Genomic DNA, 10,003 nt, shown 5'->3' on the forward strand with positions numbered 1-10,003 from the left:
TACTTCCTCACGAAATTCCAACCATCGAGTCGCACTGTTATTTATCTAGGAAGGACCATGAGCAGATTTTGGCACATTGTTTCATAAGTAGGGTTGTAAACATTATAAAGAAGTATCCGCTACACTTCAAAGTCAAAGTTTTACGGGTACACCTCAAGCCAGCAGGATCTTTTTCAGTGTTGAGGCTAAATTAATTACCAAGAAAAGTTTTGATACTGGAAGGAAGAAGACTGGCAGACGAGTTTTGGAATCTCTTGTTTCTTTCCTTGCATGCATCCATCCAAGGAGGTCTTTGAGACTACCGGTTTTTGATCAAGCCAACAAACGCATGTAAACACATCAGAAAACAAAAGAAGGGACTGCCTCAAGCTTAGAAGAAAATTTGGTTTTGAAGTGTGTTTAACATTAATGGCTGGAGGTATTTTTCTTGGGCATTAAAGTTTATTCTGCATTAAAGTTAGTTTTGATTGTTATAGAATCATTATTTATGCTATCATTTGGTATCAGATCCCATCTTTTATCTTTGCCTTGGTGTTTACCATTAAAATGAGGGTTTTCTAGAGTTTCTTGATTTCATGTGTTTTACTCGATTGTACAATTTGTTTTTACTTGAGTAAAAAGAGGAATATAATGAAATCAATGAGTGGCTTTATAAATAGTGAAATTTTTTTGACATATAAAGAATTTTCAGAATACACAGGGGAATTCCAGACTCTTCACTAAAACGTAATGCATTACATAACAAATTCCCATTACAAAACCTAATTAAAGTTTTTTAAGAATGTTATGCATGAATATTTTAGTTTTATTTATGCAAATTATCATTATTCTCATATGAAGTTTTTTTTTTTTTAAAGAAATAATGTCTAGTGATCCATATAATTTTAATTGATTAGAGAATAGCCACAACATCTCTAATTAAATAATATTATATTTGATTGGTTAGGATCACATAAAGATTATTTAGACATTAATTGTAATTAATTATACTAAATATAATAAATTTTATCCCACAGGAATTTTTATTATATTTATATAATTAATTAGGATAAAATATTCATAACTTACCCACAAGAATTATGAATTAATAGTTTTATCATAAATTTCAAATCTAAGATAGAATTTATATCGAATTATAATCATAATATACCCTTTAGAATTATGAATTAAGTGAATAATTTGATAAATTCTATCATAAAGAATAATTGAATATGCTTGAATTGAAAATTTAGCCTACAGAAAAATTTTATGTCATTAGATTCAATTTTAAGTATGATTTATATTGGTAAAGCATGAAATTTTATTTAGGCCTCCAATTTAACATAAGCATGTGATCTTTAATTTTATGCCGTTGTACAACCTGCAAATTTCTCTGAAATTCGTTCTGATATCCCTGAACTTAAGGGAGATAACTATAAGGTCTGGAAGGAAAGAGTTCTCCTTAACTTGGGGTGGATGGACATAGACTATGCTATTAGGAAAGATGAACCACCAACACTCACTGATACCAGCACTATAGTGGACATCACGCTTTATGAACGATGGGAGCGATCTAATTGCCTAAACATGATGTTTATTAAGACTAAAATTTCAGCTGGTATTCGTGGTTCCGTTGATCAGCATGAAAAGGTCTGAGACTTGCTGAAAGCCATTATGATCAATTCGTCACTTCAGACAAGGCACTAGCAAGCACCTTGATTATGAAGTTCTCATCCCTAAGGCTCACTAGTGTGAAAGGTGTGCACGAGCACATCATGCAAATGAGGGACACTGTGGTTCAATTCAAGAAACTCAAGGTTGAAATATCAGAGTCCTTCCTAGTGCACTACATCCTGAACACCCTTCCGCACCAATACGGACCTTTCAAAATCTCATACAACACACATAAGGGTAAATGGTCAATTAATGAACTCATGACCATGTGTGTTCAAGAGGAAGAGAGACTGGTGATGGAACTAGGAGAAAGTGCAATGCTGGTAATGCGAGGAAAGGGAAAATCTCAAGCCAATCGGAAAGGGAAAGGTAAAGCACCTCCCCAAGCCAATATCAAGAAGGATTCCAAGTGTTTCTTCTGTAAAAAGAAGGGACACATGAAGAAGGAACGTGCCAAATTTTAGAAATGGCTTGCGAACAAAGGTAATCCATTCTCGTTTGTTTGTTATGAATATAATATGGTTAATGTCAATATTAACACATGGTGGATTGATTCTGGATCAAATATTCACATTTTGAATTCCTTGCAGGGTTTGCAAAACCTAAGGAAGCCAGTGGGAAGTGAGCAAAGCATCTTATCAGGAAACAAGATGGGCTCGCATCTGGAAGCTATAGGAACATGCTATTTAACTTTAAGTAGTGGCTTTGTTTTAGAATTAGAAAAGACCTTTTATGTTCCAAGTTTTTCTAGAAACTTGATTTCAGTTTCAAGGCTTATACCTTTTGGATATTCCTTCAACTTTTCAAAAATATCTTTCAGTTTATTTTATAAATTTGATAGTGTTGGGAATGGTATACTTGTCTAATGGTCTTTACTGCATTAATTCACAAAACAATGTCACTTATGATTCAATGCATGTTCACACTGGCACTAAATGATGTGTTATTAATGAATATTCCTCTAAATTATGGCACCGGAGACTAGGTCATATCTCCATAGAAAGAATTAAAAGATTGGTAAATTAAGGGGTACTTAATACTCTGGATTTTACTGATTTTGAGACTTGTGTGGACTGCATAAAGGGAAAGCAGACCAACAAGTCAAAGAAAGGTGCCGATAGGAGTTTGGACACATTAGAGATCATACATACTGATATATGTAGTCCAGACATGGACTCACATGGTCAAAGATACTTCATCTCTTTTATAGATTATTACTTACGATATGTGTATCTCTACATGCTTCATAAACAAAGCAAAGCATTAGATGCCTTTAAGATCTTTAAGGTTGAAGTAGAGAAACAATGCGGCATGCAAATTAAGATCGTGAGATCAAATAGAGGTGGAGAATATTATGGTAGATACACAGAAGATGAACAAGCACCTAGGCCATTCGCAAAATTTCTTCAAGAGCATGGGATTGTTGCCCAATACACCATGCCCAGTTCACCCGAACAGAATGGTGTAGCAGAAAGAAGAAACCAAACATTATTGGACATGGTGCAGAGTATGCTTAGCAGCTCCAATGTTCCTAAATCCTTGTGGGTTGAAGCACTTAAGACGACAATGTATATATTAAATCGAGTTCCAACCAAGGCTATTCCTAAAACTCCATTTGAATTATGGAAAGGTTGGAAACCGATTTTGTGACATATGCGCGTTTGCGGATGCCCATTTGAAGTGAGAATATATAATCCACAAGAAAAGAAGCTGGACCCAAGGACCATTAGTGGGTATTTCATTGGATATGCTGAAAGGTCTAAAGGTTACAAATTTTATTGTCCATCTCACAACACTAGGATTGTGGAATCAAGAAACGCAAAGTTTCTTGAAAATGACTTGATCAGTGGGAGTGATCAAACCAGGAACATAGTTTATGAGAAGGATCATTCAGAATCTCAACCTTCCACTTCAAGTGATAGATTGGTTATTGTTCACAGCACCCCTCAAGTACAAACTAGTGTTGAACAACCAATTGTTGAAGTTCCACAAGCTGTTGATGACATTCTAGTAGATCACGTAGTTCAAGAGTTGCCAAGAACTTTTGAACAACGAGTTGAACCACATACTTCTCAGGAAGATGATGGTACAACATTAAGAAGATCTACTAGACCAAAGATATCAGCAATTCCTGATGATTATGTTGTGTATCTGCATCAGGTAGTTCAAGAGTTTCCAAGAACTTTTGAACAACGAGTTGAACCACATACTTCTCAGAAAGATGATGGTACAACATTAAGAAGATCTACTAGACCAAAGATATCAACAATTCCTGATGATTATGTTGTGTATCTGCAAGAACCTGACTACAGCATTGGAGCTGAAAATGATCCTGAGTCTTTTTCACAAGCCATGAGTTGCAACGAATTAGAATTATGGTACGATGCCATGAAGGAAGAGATGAATTTTATAAAGAGTAACAAAGTTCGGGATCTTGTTGAGTTGCCTAATGGTGCAAAAGCCATTGGATGTAAATGGGTCTTTAAGACAAAGAAAGACTCATTGGGCAACATTGAGAGATACAAGGCAAGACTTGTTGCTAAGGGATTCACTCATAAAGAAGGAATCGACTACACGGAGACTTTCTCTCCTGTATCTAGAAAGATTCCCTGCGCATTATTATGACATTAGTAGCCCATTTTGACTTGGAGTTGTAACAAATGGATGTGAAAACGACATTTCTCAATGGAGATCTAGAGGAGGAGGTTTACATGAAACAACTTGAAGGATTCCCCTCTAGTGATGGTGAGCAATTGGTTTGCAAGCTCAAGAAATCCTTATACGGTTTAAAACAAGCATCTCACCAATGGTATTTGAAATTCCATAATGTAATTTCTTCTTTCGGTTTTGTAGAAAATATTATGGATCAATGTATATACCTGAAAGTTAGTGGGAGTAAAATTTGTTTTCTTGTTTTATATGTGGATGACATTTTGCTAGCAACCAATGATAAGGGTTTGCTGCATAAGGTGAAACAATTCCTCTCTAAAAATTTCGATATGAAGGATATGGGTGAGGCATCTTATGTTAGTGGCATTAAGATCCATAGAGACAGATTTCGAGGCATCTTGGGTCTATCTCAGGAAACCTATATTAATAAAATTTTAGAGAGATTTCGGATGAAGGATTGTTCACCAAGTGTAGCTCCCATTGTGAAGGGTGATAGGTTCAATTTGAACCAATGCTCGAAGAACGACTTTGAAAGGGAAAAAATGAAGAACATTCCATATGCTTCTGCTGTCAGAAGCCTAATGTATGCTCAGGTCTGCATTTGTTGTGGGAATGTTGGGGCGATATCAGAGTGATCCAGGTTTAGACCACTGGAGAGCTGGAAAGAAAGTAATGAGGTACCTTCAAGGAATCAAAAACTACATGCTTATGTATAGACGGATGGACAATATGGAAGTAATTGGCTACTCAGATTCTGACTTTGTTGGATGTGTTGATTCACGCAAGTCAACATCAGGATACATTTTTATTATGGCCGGTGGAGCTGTATCATGGAGGAGTGCCAAGCAGACCTTGATTGCCACTTCCACTATGGAAGCCAAGTTCGTCTCTTGTTTTGAGGCTACTTTACATGGTGTATGGCTTAAGAGTTTCATTTCTGGGCTTAGAATTATGGATTCTATCTCTAATCCATTGAGAATATATTGCAACAATTCAGCTGCTGTTTTTATGGCTAAAAACAACAAAAGTGGGAGTCAAAATAAACACATCAACATTAAGTATTTAGCTATAAGGGAACGTGTTAAAGAAAAGAAAGTGTTCTTTGAGCACGTTAGCACTGAGTTGATGATCACTGATCCTTTGACTAAGGGCATGCCACTGTTTAAATTCAAGGATCGTGTAATGAATATGGGACTTGGTTCCATTATGTAGTTTCTCATTGTATCGACAATGTTATTTTAATGAAATTCTTAATTATTGTGATGTTTTTTCTCATATTTATGTGCACCTTAATTTGATTTGAGAAAATTCATCTGTGTAGGACCAAGAATAAACATAGGGTTTATTCATTAAGAAATGGTTGCCACATAAATTCTAGTAGAAATAAATACATAGTAATACATGGAAGGTAATACTCGTCATTAGAGGACTTATCGCCATGATTCATGTATCTATTACTTAATACAGATTATCAGTGGGTTTTAAGATGAGACATTAAGTTTGGAAGTATGGACAAAATGGGAAAATGTTAGCTCCCGTAATTGCCACGAGTCGGCTCCCTTAACGGCTCTGATGATTAGGAAACCATCTGCCGCCCATTCCAAAAATTCTGGAAAACAACTGTAGTAATCTCCTTAATTTACGGAAACTATCTTCAATTAATTAATTTCTTGTTGGGAGCTCCTCGAGTGGTCCATTACTCCCTCTGCAGTTCTCTACAATGATCTGTGGACCACTTGACACATAGCCATCAGAAGCTTGATGGAAGCTTGGCTATAAATTCTTCTGTTTGGTCCCCAAGCTCACTAACTAAATTCCCTTCAGTTTTACACCTTCAAGTAAGAGTGAGTAGATCTTGGAAGATTACAGATATTCCTGAAGGCTTTAATTTCCCCTTTCTCACTACATTCTAGTCTGTCTATTCTCCTTTTCTGTTGTGGTGTGTTTTTGGAGCGCACGTAACACGTAGTTGTGTTTTTGGTTGTACTGGTTAGAAAGCTAGCACGTTGCGCGAATACTTCCTCACGAAATTCCAAGCATCGAGTCGCACTGTTATTTATCTAGAAAGTATCGTGAGCAGATTTTGGCACATTGATTCATAAGTAGGGTCATAAACATTATAAAGAAGTATCCTCTACACTTCAAAGTCAAATTTTTGCGGGTACACCTCAAGCCAGTGGGAACTTTTTCAGTGTTGAAGCTCAATTAATTTCCAAGTAAAGTTTTGATACTAGAAGGAAGAAGGCTGGCGGGTGAGTTTTGGAATCTCTTGTTTCTTTCCTGCATGCATCCATCCAAGGAGGTCTTTGAGACTACCGGTTTTTGATCGATCCAACAAATGCATGTAAACACACCAGAAAACAAAAGAAGGGACTGCCTCAAGCTTAGCAGAAAGTTTGGTTTTGAAGTGTGTTTAACATCAATGGATGGAGGTATTTTTCTTGGGCATTAAAGTTTATTCTGCATTAAATTTAGTTTTCGATTGTTATAGAATCGTTATTTATGCTATCAACAAAAAGCATCCACCGATGGCAATAGAACATAACTTTCGTGGAAGAGGATCTGTTCATGCGTGTTCAGTTCTTTTGCATTAACGTAGAAGGAGGGATGAAAAAGGATATGAATGCATTGTTCCAAGGAATGTATCTGAATGTATCTGAACGTAAGGAGAAGTTATTGAAGATGGCGGAGAACGTGTAGTGAAATGAGCTAGATCGAGTCCACGTCCTTCATCAGAGGGACTGCTAACATGAGTAAAGTGACAGAAAGATACTATTCCAACAAAGTCCACTTCAAAATAAAGTCAGATATGGCAGTAACCCCACTGCCCATATCAGGCCTCCAAGGATTGTTCGACATCTTGGAAGGAGTACGTACACGTTTTTTTCTCCTTCGGGAGGGATAATGAATAGGATTCCTTCCTATGCGATGCCCTTCCCTCACAGAGCTGGAAAAATTTGGAAAAATCTTTGACATACAAGACAAAGTGGTTTGGAAGAACAACATCAACCATGAGCACTACCTTAATTATATGCAAAAGCTTTATGTATATATGCAAAAGCTTTATGTATACATGGCTTATGTTAATTATTTGGATCTTGATCCCGGAAGTGCAGTCAATGGAACTGCTACAGTCTAAGAAACTAACAATTTAGACAGACTTGTGAAGGAATTTCGACACGTAATTGTAAGTTTCTTTGATTTCTAAGAGGAGTTGAGCATCGCGTGGAACGTTTGTGCACTTTGCTTGTAAGTTTCTTTGATTGCTAAGAGGAGTTGAGAATCACGGGGAACGTTTGTGCACTTTGCTTTCATTACACATATACACACTGAAATCATTCTAAATGCTAAACACAAGATTGGAGCATCGATATTCCTTTGGAAAGTCATAATGAATAGAGTCATTCATATGCCAAACACAAATTTTATGAACAAATTTATATGTAGAGATGAACATTTTTGCTGCAACTGTCGAATGAGTTACATAGGAGCAAAAGATCAGCATTAATGGTGAATGGCATAAGAAAAGAAAATGAGTAATTTGGTTAAAGAGATTAGGAAGTTGATTAGCTTATATTGGATTTTGTTTTGCAAATCAATTTCAATGTAATAATCTTTATTATAATGGATTAATATTAATAATCTTCCATAATCTATTTTTCTTTATTTTGAATTTATGACTTAAAGAGATTAGGTTAATCATTCTCTATTCTTTATTTTGATTTTAAATCTATAATTGAGAAAAGTATTTTATTAGTGTAATTTAAATTTTTCATGCGTAATTTAATTTTTTCATGTATATTTTAAATTTGATAATATTTTTTTAATATTTAAAATATGTTTTTAATCCAATTTAAATTCAATATTTTAAAAAAACCTTTAAAGCAATAAAATGATGCACATTCCCCAATTGAAATATGTGATTTCACTAAATTATATTAATTTTTGTTGGGAAAAATTCAACATGTTAAGATTATGCACATTTCACAATTTAAATATGAGATTCCAACCAATTATATTAAGAAACCGATGTAAGTCATAATTATTTTTTTGGGACATATCAAACACATTAACCATTATTCCAATCAATAACACTATTGAAAAGTAAATTAAATATTTAATTTCATATGTATATATATGTTTTGTTAGTTTCACTTATAGGGATATAAACTTTGAATCCTATAGTTTACACAATATTCATAATGAAGGGATGTTCAATTGGACAATTTTCATGGTAAATATTATTAAAAGCCAAATTGACATTATTAAAAACAGGAATATTTCTTTAAGATAATGTTTAATGAAAAAGATATGTAATAATATTGGTCTTTATAACAAATATTTTTTAGCTCAGTGATATGAATTAAATGGTTAATAAATTTTGATAGACATTGATGCATAGTTTGTATTGCCAAAAAAAAAAAATCATAAAAATTAATTAAATTAGAATTTTATTTCAAATTATTATTATTAATAATTATAAAAAAATTACTATATGAATTAAACATATATATACATTTAAAATCATGAAACAAGAAAATATAATAAAAACAACCATAAGTAATAAGAAGTGAACAATGTCATAAATTAAAATGAAATGAAAATTGATTTTCTCACATCCATATTCTTAAATATAATAATAATATATTTTTTTAAACTAAATTGAAAAAAAAAAAGTATAATCTACTTTTAAAATAAATTATAACTCTTTGTCGATGAATATTTTGTGGAAATTAAATCCTATTATTTACTAATAATTATTAATCATTAAATTAAAATTCAAGAACCTCTAAGATTAATAATTATATTCTTATCATAAATAAATTATAATGACAACAACACCATAGTGTTAAATTTAATGATCTATTGTAAAGTTTGCATCTTAAAATGAATATGATAAGGTTTTATTGAATAGTTTATCTATATAAATGATTTTTTTAATCTTCATTTTCAATTTGTTATCTATTTTATTTAATTTATGTATACAAAATAAGATTCTTTTCCTTTCTTTTTTAAACTCTAGTTAGGAAGTGTGCATTAGCATAAATCTTCATCAAAGGCACAAAAAAGTACTACAATTGTATCAAAATTTCACATTGACTTTGTGTGTATCTAGAAGAATTAAAATTCCATATATTATATAGTTGTAGCAAGGAAAAAGCTTAAGGGTTGCATATGCGAAGTGCGCAATTTAGGAAGGCTAGATGAGGCTAGGTTGCTAGGAATCCTCGGATTTTGGCTAAGTGTGGGATCAATGGAACCGACGTGAACAGTGATAGAACTTGACTATGACCACACAGTTGGGCACTTAGTGATACAACATAGATCATCTAGAACATATGAAAACATACTTTTTTTAATGCAAAAACCTTTGTGGCAACTTACGATAAGTGTGAATCCGACAATAAACTTTGTGAAGATAATGACGACACTTGTGTAATAGTGCGTGAAAATTTGGAAAAGAGTGTGAAACATGTCTATATGACGAGAACAACTCATTTTCATAAAGCTTGCCCCTTGAAGTAAATCAGAACTCCACTTTGCATGATATGTGATAATTCCCATGCCCGAAGATGACACTTGCTATATAAAGATAAAAGTGTGAATGACTACTTGAGATCCAAGAAGGGAGCTTGAAATAATCAACTAACCAATAAGTGACTAAGGAACAACCAATCAC

The sequence above is a fragment of the Pinus tabuliformis genome, chromosome 1_2, assembly GCF_031772625.1.
Source record: "Pinus tabuliformis cultivar Carrire ecotype Pingquan chromosome 1_2, CPIR1, whole genome shotgun sequence".
Classification (NCBI taxonomy): Eukaryota; Viridiplantae; Streptophyta; class Pinopsida; order Pinales; family Pinaceae; genus Pinus; species Pinus tabuliformis.